Below are 16,052 nucleotides of genomic sequence, written 5' to 3' on the forward strand. Positions count from 1 at the left end.
CACACTCTTCTCTCTTTTCCTGTCTCACCCCCCCCCCCCTTCTTCCCTTCTGTCTCTTTGCTTTTTGCCTAGAGACTGCTTACGTTTTTAAGACTCTGAGAGGCCAAGAAAGCCAGTGTGTGCTAAAAGAAATTGGCAGTCTCTAACCTTTTAGCCATCTCTCTAGATCACTGAGCGTCCTTGGAACCTTCTGGCATTAAGTCTCCAGAGAACTCCCTTGGCCATCACGGTAGACACACATCCCATTGACCACATGGCTGCCGGCTCCACCAGGCTTAGAACAACTGGCATTTCTTCAGAGGATGAAAAAGATTCCAGCAAATCTAGTGAGTTTTCTTGCTCTCATTGGACTCTGCTATCTTTTATTCATGTGTAAGCATCTATTTTTCTGGCTGTGGTGCAAACATATCTGATGGTAGAAAGACAAATGCAAGCATGAATGGATCCCCTTGGACTTGATACCTGCTTCATTTAATAGACAGGGTGAGAAGCCAGTTTAGTGAGATGACAAAGTCCCTGTCACTTCGTGTGGGCAGTTGGAGCCTTTTAGACAGTCACTCATCTTCCCCACCAACCCTCTACAGTGGAGTGTGAACACCAAATTTCAAAGAGGAAGAGTTGGCAACTGGGAGCTGGGAGTGGGTCAGCAACAGTCTCAAAGTCGCGCAGGCAGTGAGCGGCTTTCGGTCAGGATGACTTACACAAGGCGTTGATAACAAAGGGCCCTGAATCCTAGTAGCTTGCTGTAACCAAGCTTCTTTCTTCCCTCCTACACAGAAGGTCAAGGTCACTAGAGGCTCAGCCTTGTCCACAAGCTGAGACCCAGGCAGACACTCCCTGGGCACTGCTGGTGTCCTAGCTCTGATGGATACAGAGAACATGGCAGAGTGGCCACCGGTGACACATTACTGCTGCTCATGTTGCTGGCCAGAGCCGTCACATGGCCACTGCTAACCTCAAATGGGTGCTTACCATGTGAGCAGGACAGAAGGAATCTTTATGGGCAGCCCAAGTGACCACCGCAGCGGCAGAGGAAGCATCTAATAAGAAAGGTATTTTGTGCTTTGCCTCCCATGAAAGTTTCCACTTGCTCAGGGCTGAGCACTTCATGGGTACCAGGCACTAAGTTTTTTACAGATGTTATTTCTGGTCCTCACAGCGGCCTGCTGAGTGGATATTATTATTATTTTCATTGCACAGAGCCAGTTATTGAGACCTAGAAGTCTTTTTTTTTGGTTCTTTTTAAAACTTTACGTTTACTTATTTATTTATTTTTGAGAGAGACAGATACAGAGACAGAGACACAGAGAGATCTTCTATCCACTGGTTCATTCCACAAATGCCCACAATGGCTAGGGCTGGTCTAGGCCAAAGCCAGGGGCCCGAAACTCCATCCAGGTCTCCCATGGAGATGGCCGGACTCAGGTACTCCAACTATCAGCTGCCGCCTCCTAGAGTGTGCATTATTGGGAAGCCGGAATCAGCGGCAGAGTAGGACTTAACTCAGGCACCCTGCAGTGGGATACAGGTGTCCCAGGCGGCACACACCCGATGCCCCGACTGGCTGCCCCAGCCCGGGAAACTCTTCAGGTGGCTCAAGCCGAATGGCACAGGGAGTGAAAAACAGTACCTGTGCAGCCTCAGGTCAGCCTGGCTTTGATTTCTTTCTGATTGCTAAGGATTTCCAACACCAGGGACATCACTTGACACCACGGGCATTTTCAAACACTTAAAACTTTGCTTACTCTTCTGGTTGTTTACTTGTTTTTGGTTGCCTTACTGTAAACATTCAGAGGAGATTCACAGGGATGAAGGAGAAAGTGAAAAATCTCTCAGATAGAAAACATCCCAGACATTTGTGGCTGGCTTGTACCTCGCTTCTTCACATTACTGTATTTTATGAACACTTTCCAATAAGCCCACTGTCTTTTTAATGACTGCATAATATTCCATCCATTGTGCCACAATTTATTAAAAATTCCTTAATGAGTCACAAATCCATCTTGTTTCCAACATGTCTCTGCCCTCTTCTCTTGATTTCCATCTTTGTAGCGCTGTCTTCTGTCTTTTCCCGTGTTCTAGCTAGACCTATTTAGGCTTTCAGCAAGGAGGAATGCTGTTCAAAGTTCAGCACAACAGCTCCCTTGTCACCTCTTTCCCCTTCCTCTTCCACAGACACTCCCCTGCGGGGTTTTCCTTGGCTCTTCCTTATCGTGTATGTTTCCCCCTGAAATCCCCCTGTAAACTGCCTTCTTTTTACTTTTGCTTTCTCTGCTTATCTGCAGTCTGCGCTGTGTTCCAAATTTGCACGTCCATTTTCCAGAACAGCTGAACCACGCACTCTGCCCTTCCTGGCCGCTTCCCCGCCTACGCGGCCCAGCGATCCTGCCTTCAGCCTGCAGCCTCTGCCGGCTTTTCAGCGGGCCCCCAAGGACTCCCCGCCCAGACCCAGGCCTTCCGTGCCGGTACACACTCCCCGTTTTTGCTTTCGTCCCGTTTCCCAGCTCCAAGGCCTGCCTCCCCTTTGCTCAGTCGCTCTTTCCCTGGCGATCTGCAGGACTTCGCAGGGCCCAGCATCTACCGTGTGCTCCCTGGCCCTGGTGCCCACCCCCCGGGAGGCCAGCGCCAGGCGCCGACGTGGCCTGGCCCCAGCACCGGCGACTTTGATGGATGCACGTTTTTCCCCTGTGCCTAAGGCCAGCTCCTGAACCCCGGGGGACCCATTTTTGAGGCGTGTTTTTCCCCCCCGATGTTGCCGCGGGGCTTTGTCGATAGCGGGCCCCAGCTCGCCTTTTGCAAATGAGCACGCGTCTCCGCGGTGCTGCCTCGGCCAGGGTGCACCCCAGGCGCAGGTCCAGATCCCCGCTGCCCGCGTTTCCCGGAGCGCAGTCTACTTTGCACATTTCCTCCCTGAAATAGATGCGCAATCGCCTCCAGATTTAGAACAGGAGTAATGACTATTTCACGAAAGCCTGGAAAATGTGACTTTTTTCCAGAAGCGGTCTAGGTCGGCCGTGGAGCTTCAGGCTCCTGGCAACTGAAGGTCGCGGCTGTGCCCTAACTGGCTCTGTCTCCTCCCGGGCCCGATCCCCACACCTCAGCTCCCGGCCAAGCGGGCGACGCCGGAGAGGCGCCTGGCGCCCTGGGCGCGCGCGGAAGCCCGCGCTCCTTCTCAGCGCCCGCGCGCCGCCTCCCGATCCGCGCCCCGCTCCAGCCCGGGTTTTGCCGCCGCCGCCGCCGCCGCGCTCGCCGAGCCCGAGGCTGGCGCCGCCGAGGCCGCCGCTGCCGGGGCGTGGGGGCCGCACCGCGCACGCGCGCCCGCGGGGTCCACGGCTGCCGGCTCCCCGGCTCCGCGCGGCCGGAACCCTCGCGCCGCCGCCCCGCCCGGAGCCGCCCGGAACCGCCCGGGCCCGGACCCCGCGCGCCGGCGCGCCCCCCGCGCCCGGGGCAGGGACTATTTTCTCTGCCCGCGTCCGGTCCCCCGCGGCCGGGAAAGAACATTCCTGGCTGTCCCCGCCCGGCTGCGCCCGTTGCCGCTCCTCCCCCGCCGCGTGTTTTCCGCCCCAGTAAAGATCGTGCCACACAAATAAGCCTCGAATGCCCTTTGCCGGGCGGGCGGGCGGGCCGTTTTCAGGGCGCGCCGCTGGGGCCGCGAGCGGGCCTGTTTTCCCTCCGAGCGGACGGCGGCGGGGGCGGGGGCGGCGCGGGGCCGCTTCCAACTGCTCCACACGCTCGAATAGTTGTCAGTAAAACCAAACTGACGTCAGCCGGGAGAAAGATAGGTCTCTTTTGTTCTCATCCCCCACCCCGCCCTCGCCATCAAAGGCGAAAACATTTGTGGGGGGGGGGGGGATGGACAAAAAGGAGAGGGAGAAAGCCGGGAGGCAGAGGCGCCGCCGGTCCCCGTCGTCGCTCGGCCCGGCTCGCGGGGCCCGGCCCACGCGGGATTCGACCCGCCGAGGGGTCGCGGAGAAAAAAGCGTTTTAATAGGAATCGGTAGAGGAGCATAGGTCCTGGACGGAAATACGTGGTGATTAAAAACGCCACAGGACGGAAAAATGTTCACGACTGGTTAAAAAAAAAAAAAAAAAAAAGGAAAAGGAGAAAGCGAGGGAGGGAGGGAGGGAGGGAAAGAGAGAGGAGAGGGAGGAGGCGGAGGAGGGAAAAACCCTTAGCAATCTATTTTCTGTGTGTGTTGCTGCCAGAGAGGCAGTCAGCAGACCCACAGTTTGTGTAATGCTTCAAGCTACAGCGGGCAAATTTAAAGCTGTATGCTCGGCACAACATAATAAATACTTATTGAAAATGCATTTCTGTTTCTAAGCGGGGTTCACTCATGCATTATACAAAACACCTAGGGCTGCGGTAGCGAGTCACTAGGGGACGAATAAGGCGGACTGTGACTCAGGTTCTTAAAACTCAACTCTTGGGCTCTGAACAGCTGAGACTGAGAAAAAATATATGTGTGTGTATGTGTATGTGTGTATATATATATATGGTAAAAAACTAATGCCTTTGAGAGATACCACAGATTAAGAAAAAGTTGCAATTAAACAAAAATCTGGTTGCTGTGAGGGTGAGGCTGGTAGCAAGAGCAGTTAACAGGGGTAGATAGCGTATTGATTGGGTTACAGAGTGGAAAATTATTGCCTTGTAGGTAGGGAAAGTGATCAACAATGTGATAAAAGGGTTGAGGGTTTTATGAGTATCCACCAATTTCTGTGGGAAAGGGAAAAAGGCTTTTGAAACCTTCCCTGACACAAATGTAGGAATATACACCCTGTTTGCGTGACCTTTTGGAAAGGAATCAATAGCATTTACGTGTTTACCCGTTAAGCAGTGTTCATTCCTGGGAGGCAGTCTGGAGGGCACGGTGGTGCGGCGTTCCTTCCGCTGGCCTTCAGGGACCCCTCACCGGCTCCGGCATGCTAGGTCTTAACCCGAATCTTTATTCTCAACTTCTTTTTTTCTCAACCTCTCTTAACATAAAAGAAATCATGGAAGGTTTTTCAGTGCAATTTTCCTAGGGTTTTCCCAATACTGTATTTAATTTCAGTGGTTTAGGTACAAGAGGGTCTGTCAGAATGGATGTTTTCTTGTTCAGCCACAAATTCTCTTCGATATTTTTGGTCTTCATTAGATTAGAAAATCCTTGAAGGCAGGTCATGTAGCTCCTTTCTCTTTCATGTTTCCTGAGAATAAAACTTTGCATGTGGAAAGATTGAATGCTTTGGGTTTGATTGAATGCTTTGGGTTTATATTGGCAGATGGTATGTGGATTGGATTTTGGAGAGGAAATGCACTGCTGGGTAACCTTGGACAAGGGATTATGCTTCTCTGAGCTTCAGGTGCCTCATTTGTGAAATGTGGATTCCTGTGTCTACCCATCAGGATTCCCTTTTGTGAATGAGATAATGTAAGTAAAGCACATGGTGCAATGTGTAATGTCCATATATATGTAATAGTATTTAGTGATTATATAATATATAAAATACATATTATGCTATATCAGTGAAATATTATATAAAATTATATATTACACAATGTTTTTTGTCTATCCATCTGATTCTTTCTCCAAAGATCCCCAACCTGGATGTCATTTCTCCTTTACGCACATTCTCATGTAGTCTCTCCTTGGACTGAAGCGGCACTCTAGGACTAGATCAGAAAAATCTTGCTGCTTCTACCTTCTGTCTTGGAATGCTAGCTTTTGGGGCACTGCCTCCTGAGTCCCAGCTGCAATCTTCAAGAATGAGGAATTGTATGTAGACGAGGTCACATGTAGGTGGGCAGGTTGATGCTAGCATGCAGACTGCCCCCAGTAATAAGCCGTGAGGTGACATCAGGTAATGTGCCACCCTTGCCAGTGAGCAATCTGGGGTGTCCAGTCCTGTGGACTCTTCCGCTGCCTCCAGCCCCAGCTGGAGAAAGATCTCATGCAAGAGCTGCCCAGCTGAGCTCACTGTCTGCAGAACCATGAGAGGTAAAAAGTAGTAAATATATAAAATGAGCTAGTTTTTATTGATATCTTACTTTTACAGAGGGCACTAAACCTCTTTGTTGAACAAACAGAAATGAATTGAGCCGGCAGCATGGCAGTCTTTTCCCTGCACCTCCTCTTGCCCCTGTTAGTCTTCCTCAGATCCAGTAGCTGTCAGCCCTTATTCCTGAGGTTATTAAGCTGGTTGCTGGCAACACTGAGACACAGAATTCTGTAAGATCTTTCTTCAGGGGGTTCGAGTCCAAGTGGAGAAAGAAGACACTTTCCTTAAGAATGGGAGACCACTAATGCACTGCTAGGTTCTAGCCTAGAGTAATGGATGTTGAGCAATCTGTTGTTAAATGAAAATATTCTTTTCTATAAAATGCTGATAGGAGAAAAAACTAGAGTTTGAGCTGCACTTTGCTTATAGAGCATTTTATTTTAGCTCCTCCCCCCTTTTAAAAGTGGTTCTGTGTTTCTCAGGATTTTCTTAGGAGGATGAACGTCTACCAGTTTAGGAGCTATTCCCATGAGTAGATTCAGTCTCTCAGTGTATTTATGGCACTGAATGATCACTGGAAGGTACACGCTCTCATTTGTAATAGTCAGTGCCCTTCGTCCTTAGTTGAAAACATGTAATGCTTTTCGTGTGGGAGTGCGTTGGTTGCCCCTGCCATGTGCTTCCCTTACAAAGCTCGAGTGATCGTCAGAGCCTTCTCTTCTGTCTCAGGTGGTTCTCCTTAAGGTATGAGGGAAAAGGAGGTAGGACAGGAAATCAGTTGGGGTTCACATATAGGTAAGGTGCAAAAGACCAAAAATATCGAAGAGAATTTGTGGCTGAACAAGAAAACATCCATTCTGACAGACCCTCTTGTACCTAAACCACTGAAATTAAATACAGTATTGGGAAAACTCTAGGAAAATTGCACTGAAAAACCTTCCATGATTTCTTTTATGTTAAGAAAAGAAAAGCAGGCGGCTTGGTGGATCCCAGAATGTGGCTGTGTCCTTGAAGTTTACTTAAATTAGGGGTGGAAAGAGACTGAGAGTATCTATAGTTCCATGGTTTTTCTTATGTTTACAAAGGTAAAACACAAAGCCACTTTTTATTTGGTATATATTAATATATGAAGGTACTTAAAAATGTTTACAAATAGAATTAAAAGTATGAGTTTATTTTGGTGCAATTTTTTGAAATCCGTGAAAAAATTTTTCTTTTTTTAAAAAGATTTATTTATTTATTTGAAAGTCAGAGTTACACAGAGAGAGGAGAGGCAGAGAGAGAGAGAGAGAGAGGTCTTCCATCTGATGGTTCACTCTCCAATTGGCCGCAATGGCCGGAGCTGCACCGATCTGAAGCCAGGAGCCAGGAGCTTCTTCCGGGTCTCCCATGTGGATGCAGGGGCCCAAGGACTTGGACCATCTTCTACTGCTTTCCCAGGTCATAGCAGAGAGCTGGATCGGAAGTGGAGCAGCCAGGTCTCGAACCAGCACCCATATGGGATGCTGGTGCTTCAGGCCAGGGCATTAACCTATTGTGCCACGGTGCTGGCCCCAACAATTTTTTCATACTACACATTTTCCATACGTTATGAAATAAATTTTTTGCACCAAAGTAAACTCATGCTTTTAATGTCATTTGTCTATGAACTATTTGAAGTACCCTTGTGCATACATATAATAAGCCCAGTGAAAAACACTTTTCATGAGCAAATGGTCAGCTACTCTTCACAGCTCTTCACAGGCTCTTCAGACATTTTATTCTGAATGCAGTAGTTACAACAACCTTCCAGAAAGAAAAACGCTTTTTGGAATAAGCTAGTTGGGCAGTGTATGCTCTTTTCATGGTACTGAAGTTGCACTCTAGCCCCTTGCTGCTCTCTGTGACTTGATCTCTGCAGTGGCTTCTAACACTTCGTTCCAGTCAGATGATTGGGTCCCCAGATCAGTCTATCTCTTGAAATTGGGCCCTCTTCAGGAATTGTGATCCATGTGTTCCATTCATTTAATTCTTCATTCATTCATGCAATCAACAAACATGTATTATCTGTCTGCTATAGGCCCAACACTGTACTGAGCAGCTGGGGGTACACTGGTGAGCAAGGCACACTTCTGACAACTTCCAGTCTTGTTGGAAAAACCCGCAGGCACTAAGGTGAGCCTTGGTGGGAAACAGATGTGACTGTGAACACTGCAAGGAAGCCATCAGAGAAAGAAAAAGTGGGAAGCATCCTCTGAGAGTCTGAGTTGAGACCAAAAAAAAAAAAAAAAAGAATCTTCATGGAAAAACATGACCTGAAGGGAAACTGGAATTATAAGTATTTGAGATGTTGTATTGAGGTTACAGATTTTGCCATGGGTTTTGAAAAGACACCTAGACATAGAGATGCTTAGGACACTCCTTACTGTTTAAAACTTAGTAGTTTTTTTATCTGTTCTACTTAATATGACTGGTTTAGATCTGTAATTGATGCACAGTTATTCTTAAGTGTTGAAAATTAACTGAAATGTGATCCCTGTTGAACATGGTGGTGGGAATGGGAGAGGGAAGAGATGTATAATTTGGGACATGCTCAGGCTGACTTGCCCCAAGTGGTGGAGTTGGAAGCATACCAGGGGATTCCAATTCAATCCCATCGAGGTGGCATGTACCAATGCCATCTCACTGTTCTAGGTGATCAATTTCAGTTCACAGTTGGTCATGGTGAAGGGACTGGGAGTCAAAGGGAGCACATAGACAAGTCTAGTACCTGCTAACACTAACTGATGGAGTAAATAAAAGGGAGAGTGATCCAACATGGGAAGTGAGATACTCAGCAGACTCATAGAATGGCAGATGTCCTAAATAGCACTCTGGCCTCAGAATCAGCCCTAAAGGCATTCGGAGCTGGCTGAAAAGCTCATGAGAGTATTTCAGGCATGGAAAGCCAAGACACTCTGGCAAAAGATCTCTGCGAGTGAGATCCCAGTGGAAAGAACAGGGCATCAAAGAAGGAGGTACCTTTCTCTGAAGGGAGGAGAGAACCTCCACTTTGACTATGACCTTGTCTAAACAAGATAAGAGTCGGAGAACTCAGAGGGCTTCCATAGCCTTGGAAACTCATGACTGGAGCATAGGGAGATTACTGATGCCATAGACAGGAGTGTCAATTGGTAAAGTCAACAACAGGAGTCACTGTGCACTTACTCCTCATGTAGGATCTCTGTCCTTAATGTGCTGTACACTGAGGCTTAATGCTATAACGAGTACTCAAACAGTATATTTCACTTTGTGTTTCTATGGGGGTGCAAACTGTTGAAATCTTTACTTAATGTACACTAAACTGATCTTCTGTTAAAAAAAAAAAAAAAAAAGAAAAGAAACTATCAATTCCCAACTTGACTCTCACTGGGATTAAACATGACAATAGGTCTGATCTGATTTCATCATCATTTAAAAAAAAATCATCTATTATTTTTCACTTTATGTTTCTGTGTGGGAGCAAACTGTTGAAATCCTTACTTAAGGTATACTAAGCTGATCTTCTGTATACTAAGATAATCGAAAATGAATCTTGATGTGAATGGAAGGGGAGAGGGAGTGGGAAAGGGGAGGGTGGTGGGTGGGAGGGACGGTATGGGGGGGAAAGCCATTGTAACCCATGAGACGTACTTTGGAAATTTATATTCATTAAATAAAAGATAAAAAAAAAAAACTTAAAAAAAAAAAAAAAAAGAAAAAAAAAAAAGAATCTTCATGGAAAAACATGACCTGAAGGGAAACTGGAATTATAAGTATTTGAGATGTTGTATTGAGGTTACAGATTTTGCCATGGGTTTTGAAAAGACACCTAGACATAGAGATGCTTAGGACACTCCTTACTGTTTAAAACTTAGTAGTTTTTTTATCTGTTCTACTTAATATGACTGGTTTAGATCTGTAATTGATGCACAGTTATTCTTAAGTGTTGAAAATTAACTGAAATGTGATCCCTGTTGAACATGGTGGTGGGAATGGGAGAGGGAAGAGATGTATAATTTGGGACATGCTCAGGCTGACTTGCCCCAAGTGGTGGAGTTGGAAGCATACCAGGGGATTCCAATTCAATCCCATCGAGGTGGCATGTACCAATGCCATCTCACTGTTCTAGGTGATCAATTTCAGTTCACAGTTGGTCATGGTGAAGGGACTGGGAGTCAAAGGGAGCACATAGACAAGTCTAGTACCTGCTAACACTAACTGATGGAGTAAATAAAAGGGAGAGTGATCCAACATGGGAAGTGAGATACTCAGCAGACTCATAGAATGGCAGATGTCCTAAATAGCACTCTGGCCTCAGAATCAGCCCTAAAGGCATTCGGAGCTGGCTGAAAAGCTCATGAGAGTATTTCAGGCATGGAAAGCCAAGACACTCTGGCAAAAGATCTCTGCGAGTGAGATCCCAGTGGAAAGAACAGGGCATCAAAGAAGGAGGTACCTTTCTCTGAAGGGAGGAGAGAACCTCCACTTTGACTATGACCTTGTCTAAACAAGATAAGAGTCGGAGAACTCAGAGGGCTTCCATAGCCTTGGAAACTCATGACTGGAGCATAGGGAGATTACTGATGCCATAGACAGGAGTGTCAATTGGTAAAGTCAACAACAGGAGTCACTGTGCACTTACTCCTCATGTAGGATCTCTGTCCTTAATGTGCTGTACACTGAGGCTTAATGCTATAACGAGTACTCAAACAGTATATTTCACTTTGTGTTTCTATGGGGGTGCAAACTGTTGAAATCTTTACTTAATGTACACTAAACTGATCTTCTGTTAAAAAAAAAAAAAAAAAAGAAAAGAAACTATCAATTCCCAACTTGACTCTCACTGGGATTAAACATGACAATAGGTCTGATCTGATTTCATCATCATTTAAAAAAAAATCATCTATTATTTTTCACTTTATGTTTCTGTGTGGGAGCAAACTGTTGAAATCCTTACTTAAGGTATACTAAGCTGATCTTCTGTATACTAAGATAATCGAAAATGAATCTTGATGTGAATGGAAGGGGAGAGGGAGTGGGAAAGGGGAGGGTGGTGGGTGGGAGGGACGGTATGGGGGGGAAAGCCATTGTAACCCATGAGACGTACTTTGGAAATTTATATTCATTAAATAAAAGATAAAAAAAAAAAACTTAAAAAAAAAAAAAAAAAAGAAAAAAAAAAAAGAATCTTCATGGAAAAACATGACCTGAAGGGAAACTGGAATTATAAGTATTTGAGATGTTGTATTGAGGTTACAGATTTTGCCATGGGTTTTGAAAAGACACCTAGACATAGAGATGCTTAGGACACTCCTTACTGTTTAAAACTTAGTAGTTTTTTTATCTGTTCTACTTAATATGACTGGTTTAGATCTGTAATTGATGCACAGTTATTCTTAAGTGTTGAAAATTAACTGAAATGTGATCCCTGTTGAACATGGTGGTGGGAATGGGAGAGGGAAGAGATGTATAATTTGGGACATGCTCAGGCTGACTTGCCCCAAGTGGTGGAGTTGGAAGCATACCAGGGGATTCCAATTCAATCCCATCGAGGTGGCATGTACCAATGCCATCTCACTGTTCTAGGTGATCAATTTCAGTTCACAGTTGGTCATGGTGAAGGGACTGGGAGTCAAAGGGAGCACATAGACAAGTCTAGTACCTGCTAACACTAACTGATGGAGTAAATAAAAGGGAGAGTGATCCAACATGGGAAGTGAGATACTCAGCAGACTCATAGAATGGCAGATGTCCTAAATAGCACTCTGGCCTCAGAATCAGCCCTAAAGGCATTCGGAGCTGGCTGAAAAGCTCATGAGAGTATTTCAGGCATGGAAAGCCAAGACACTCTGGCAAAAGATCTCTGCGAGTGAGATCCCAGTGGAAAGAACAGGGCATCAAAGAAGGAGGTACCTTTCTCTGAAGGGAGGAGAGAACCTCCACTTTGACTATGACCTTGTCTAAACAAGATAAGAGTCGGAGAACTCAGAGGGCTTCCATAGCCTTGGAAACTCATGACTGGAGCATAGGGAGATTACTGATGCCATAGACAGGAGTGTCAATTGGTAAAGTCAACAACAGGAGTCACTGTGCACTTACTCCTCATGTAGGATCTCCATCCTTAATGTGCTGTACATTGAGATTTAATGCTATAACGAGTACTCAAACAATATATTTCACTTTGTGTTTCTATGGGGGTGCAAACTGTTGAAATCCTTACTTAATGCATACTAAACTGATCCTCTGTAAAAAAAAAAAAAAAAAAAAAAAAAAATTATCAATTCCCAACTTGACTCTCACTGGGATTAAACATGACAATAGGTCTGCTCTGATTTCATCATCATTTAAAAAAAATCATCTATTATTTTTCACTTTATGTTTCTGTGTGGGAGCAAACTGTTGAAATCCATACTTAATGTATACTAAGCTGATCTTCTGTATATTAAGATAATCGAAAATGAATCTTGATGTGAATGGAAGGGGAGAGGGAGTGGGAAAGGGGAGGGTTGTGGGTGGGAGGGACGGTATGGGGGGGAAGCCATTGTAATCCATAAGTCGTACTTTGGAAAATTATATGCATTAAATAAAAGTTAAAAAAAAATAAAAAAACAAAAACAAAAAAAAAAAAAACAAAAAAAAAACATGTGATTCTAGTGACTGTTCTGCGACCTGGTCACCTTTCAAACTATGAACTGCTTTGCACAGTACATGCGCCCTGTTTCCACACAGGTCAGTCAGCCCTGGCTGCTTCTCATCTGACTCTCAGGCGCAGTGTCATCTGTCTTCATGGTAGTAGCTGCCATTTTGGAACAGTGATTTTTTTTTTTCTTTTTCTTTCGTGGGTGTACCTGAATGTTGTTAGTGTTGGTTACGTTTTATAATAACAGTCACATTCTATTATAACTGTAGATATTCTAAGATGCTTGCATTTATTTTGTAGTTATTAATATTATAAGTTCATTTTGTGTATTTTTCTGTTGGTGAAATATACACAATGTAAAATACATAAATGTAACCGTTTTAAGAATACAGTTCAGTGGCATTAAGTACTCTTATATTGCTGCGCAACCAACAATCATTACCCATCTGGAATATTTCCCTGTTCTCCCCCTCCATCTCCTGGAAATCACTGTTCTACTTTTTTGCTTTTAAAAATAATAATTTATTTGAAAAGGAGAGAGAGATCTGCCATCCACTGGTTTATTCTCCAAATGCCTGCAACAGGCTGGGCTGGGCCAGGCTGAAGCCATGAGCTGGGAACCCAAGTACTTGGGCCTTCACCTGCTTCCTCTCAGGTGGGAAGCTGGAATTGAGAGCAGAACCAGGACTCCAACACAGGCACTCTGATTTGAGATGCAGGCGTCACAAGCAGCATCTTAGCTGCCATGCCAACTGCCTGCCTGGCCTGTCAGCTGACCCTGTGGTGTGAGCTGGGGTGGGAATTTAGAGGATACTGGGGAGCCAATAGTTAACACAGTACTTACACAAACTATGAATTGAATTCTATAACTTTTTACTCCCAAATAATATATAAGAGAATGCCAAGAAACATAGTGTAACTTGATGGACTTGATTCATCAAATTACTCTTGAATATATTATGGAAACTTTATGTAAGCAGGAGTCAGCAGACTTTTCCTGTAAAGATAGTAAATATTTTAAGATTTGTTGGTTCTATGGTTTCTGTCTCAACTGCACAGTTCTGTTGTATTCTGTGGAAAAAAGTCATTAGCAAAATGTAAGCAAATGATCATGGCTCTATTCCAGTGAAACTATTTATTGAAATTTGAATTGTATATAATTTTCATTGTAATAATTCATTTGGCTTCTTTTCAACCATTTAAAAATGTAAAAACAGATATAGGCATTTAGTCTAGCAGTTAAGATGCCTGTGTTGCATATTGGAGTACTTCAATTCCTGGCTCTGGCTCCTGTCTCTAGCCTTCTCTCAATGCAGACCTTAAGAAACAGCAGTGATTGCTCAATTAATTGAGTTTCTGCCACCCATGTACAAGACCAGGATCTAGTTCCTGGCTCATGGCTTTGGTCCCTATGCAGCCCAGCCATTGTGGATATTTGAGGAGTGAACTAATGCATGTAAGTTTTTCCTTTCTGTCTCTCAACTAAATGAATAACTTTTAAAATAAAATTTATTTAGTTTATCTGAAGGAGAGAGAGAGAGAGAAAAAGAGAGAGAGAAAGAAAGAAAGAGAAAGAGATATCTTCCACCTGCTGGTTCATTCCCCCAATGCCTACAACAGCCAGAGCTGGGCCAGCCCAGAACTAGGAGTCCAGAACTCCATCCAGGTCTCCTGTGTGGGTGACAGGGACCCAAGTGTTTGAGTTATCATCTGGTGCCTCCAGGGTGTGCCTTAGCAGGAAGCTGGAGCAGAAGCAGATTAGCTGGGGTTTGAAGCTCTCATGGATATTCTGATAGTGAATGTGGGTGTTCCGAGCATCAGCTTAACTTGCTGCAGCACAGTGCATGCCTCTGCTGCAATTTTAATAATCATTCATTTTACATATTTTGAAGATGCTAGAAATTACATTTTGTTTCACTAACAAATATGTGAGAAGCAATACTTTAATGTATAAAAATTTCTTAATTTTAATAGTATAAGTGACTCTGAGAAATAGATAGGAAACTATAGCTTATGTTGTCCCAAACCTTTGTAAAATTTTTTCACAGTAAGATTACAGACATACACTTAGATAATAAATAATTTTATTGCCAAGTTATCCATGTGAAAATTTAATTAATATAAATTACGTATTACAATAAAAATGATCTCTGTAATGGCAAAATGTAGGCTTTTACTGTCTTTTGCTTTCAATGTGATGTCATCTCTGTCAGAATGATTTGAAAGAGGACTTCACTCTTAGAACTAATTTCTTTATAGGAATTCCAGTTCTTAGGTTGCAGTAAAGACAGAGGAACCTCATTAATTCTCACTTTGCTAATCCATAAACCCTATAATTTCCACAAAAATTCCTGTGCGATATCATTTTACTTCACAGGAAACATTTTATAGTCAGGAGCTCTAGGCAAATCTCAAATCACTAAGAATTCATTATTTTTGCCAACCAGACTGCAGGCATTTGCTAGCTGACGATCATAAAGTGTTATGACTCAACTCCATTTGTCTAAATAAACTGGTGAAGTGAACATCGTGATTCCAAATTCAGATGTAAAAAATTTCACACACACACACACACACACATGAAAGTACTTCATAAAGTCTGTGGAAAAATAGAATTGGAAGATAAGTTTATTTCAGTGCAGAAAAATAAAGCCTTGCTAATTGGCTGGTACATTTATAGTTGTTTTAAACCACAAAGTCTTGGGGTATTTTGTTATATGGTGATAAGTAATCAATACAGAAATTGGTATTTATCCAGCTTCCTGCTATGGCCTGGGAAAGCAGAAGAAGATGGTCCAAATCCTTGGGCCCTGCACCCATGTGGGAGACACGGAAGTTTCTGGCTCCTGGATTCGGATCAGCACAGCTCCGGCCGTTGCAGCCATCTGGGGAGTGAGCCAGTGGATGGAAGACCTCTCTCTCTGTCTCTACCTCTCTCTGTAACTCTGTCTCTCAAATAAATAAAATAAATCTTATAAAAAAAAAGAAATTGGTATTTGACAGTGGGTACACATGTAGCGAAATCCTACAGCATGTGCTATTGGCTTGGGGACTGGGTGGCAGGTAGAGGCCACAAGGGCAGCACAGGGTTTGTTCACAGAGGCTGGCAGAGCAGCAAAAACCTGCTATTCAAGCTGCAAAGGGCAATGGGCAAACTCGTGGCTGCATGAAAAATGGACCTGATGAGTTGGCTAAAGAGATCTCTAGGCAAAATGATTAAAATGGCCATTGACATTTTTTTTTTAAATTTGGGAAGAGAGAAATGAAATGTTTAGTTTATAATTAGAATATATAGATCTGATAGGCTTTTAGATTTGAAAATAAAAAACTATTTCATGTTTCTTGTCTTTCCCATTGGCCAGCGGTCCTCAAAATAAGAAATGGCTTCAAGGGAAACATTTAATCAAGGCTGTGGTGGTGAGACCTTT

General features: G+C 44.2%; 1 long non-coding RNA gene across 2 annotated transcripts; it reads left to right on the forward strand.

The window, feature by feature from the left end:
* The first annotated feature begins 4,107 nt into the window (after positions 1-4,107).
* LOC108177491 (uncharacterized) lies at positions 4,108-15,613 on the forward strand. Of its 2 annotated transcripts, XR_016233598.1 has the most exons (3): positions 4,122-5,416; positions 8,044-8,138; positions 15,383-15,613. It is a non-coding gene; the product is annotated as an uncharacterized LOC108177491 (long non-coding RNA). The 2 variants fall into 2 exon arrangements; XR_016233599.1 differs by lacking the exon at positions 8,044-8,138 and having other exon boundaries at positions 4,108-5,416.
* The last annotated feature ends 439 nt before the right edge of the window (positions 15,614-16,052 follow it).

The sequence above is a fragment of the Oryctolagus cuniculus genome, chromosome 5 (assembly GCF_051225735.1).
Source record: "Oryctolagus cuniculus isolate XC-2025 breed Fujian yellow rabbit chromosome 5, ASM5122573v1, whole genome shotgun sequence".
NCBI lineage: Eukaryota > Metazoa > Chordata > Mammalia > Lagomorpha > Leporidae > Oryctolagus > Oryctolagus cuniculus.